Source organism: Grus americana, chromosome 2 (assembly GCF_028858705.1).
Source record: "Grus americana isolate bGruAme1 chromosome 2, bGruAme1.mat, whole genome shotgun sequence".
Classification (NCBI taxonomy): domain Eukaryota; kingdom Metazoa; phylum Chordata; class Aves; order Gruiformes; family Gruidae; genus Grus; species Grus americana.
Genome location: NC_072853.1, coordinates 13186604 through 13188086, shown reverse-complemented (window position 1 = coordinate 13188086; position 1483 = coordinate 13186604).

Below are 1483 nucleotides of genomic sequence, written 5' to 3'. Positions count from 1 at the left end.
CCATGTGCAGAATCCTTCACATGTAGTAGTTCTCTTCTTGGGCACAGCACTAAAATGTCACTCTGTCACTATAGTGCTCAAGACTACCAAATGTCATTGAAGTATCTTTTTCCCATATGCATGCAATTCTGCAGAATTGTGGTTTTATCAATGGAAACCCCTTATTTTAGTGTAGTCTTTTCCATACCACATGTTTAATGTCTAAGGAGAAGGGAAAGTACAAGAGGATGGTATACACTGTCTCCTCCTTGAGCCACAGTCTAAACGTGTAGTGTCTGGTACGGGATGTTTGAGGGCACTTGCGCATGTGGTGTTTTATCTGTTTTCTTTGATTAAAGACATTTTTGAGTGGAAACTTGGAAGAAATGAGACCAAAATTGTAATTTATTTGTGGTTGTTTTTTTTTTTTTTAAAGTAGTCCAGGCCCAGGATTCATCTCAGGAGTGTAACTGCAGAGTATCTGACTTTTGATTACAATATAAAAAAGAAATACAGACCTGGATGGTGAAAGAAACCTAATAACCCCCTCCTTGGGTTTAATCCTTCATTTATCCCATCTCGGATTTTCTTGAGAATGTGTATGTAATTACCTTTTTTGTTTGGTGTTTTTTTTTCTCACCCCAAGGCCTTTTGTTCCACTTGAATACTCCAAATGCATGCCTCTAGCTTTGTCATCGTGATAGAATTCAAGGCTCCTTTTGGACCATAGATGAAATGCATCTGGTTTTATCATTCAGCTAATAATCCTCCCCCTCATCCCTAGAACAAAGCCAAGCTTTTTAATGCTTCTTGAAGAGGGCTTTGGGTGACTGATACCAAGATCATTTGCTTAGGAACTATGTCGTACAAGATGCCTTTTGCAAATGGGCATTCTGTTGAGCTGGGACTGGGCAGGCATTAGGAACTGAGCTGGGCTCGGAGACATAAAGTACTTCTGGGGCTGCAATGAGGTACTCGGCTCAGGGTTCCATCTTGTACACATGGAGCTGAATGACGTTGCATGATGTGCTCAGGTTGTGCAAACTTGAATTGCTGTCTTCAGTAAGGCAGGCTTTAGAGATGCAGGTAACTCCTTGTATCCTTGATTCTTTGTTAGGTGATTTTGCGCAGCTTCACAAAAGTGAATCGGAAGCATTGCGATGTGACTAGGAAGAGAGAGACATTGGTTTATGATAGCTTTAATGAAAACTGATGTTGGATTCCTGCAAATTAACGCAGACATAATTTGTTGTCTGTCCTGGTTTCAGCTGGGAGAGAGTTAAGTTTTCTTCCTAGCAGCTGGTATAGTGCTGTGTTTGAGATTTTGGATGAGAATAACGTTGATATCCCACTGATGTTTTAGTTGTTGCCAAGCAGTCAAGGACTTTTCAGCTTCTCATACTGGCCTGCCAGCGAGAAGGTGGGGGGTGCCCAGGAAGCTGGGAGGGGACACAGCCAGGACAGCTGACCCCAACTGGCCAAAGGGATATTCCATACCACATGA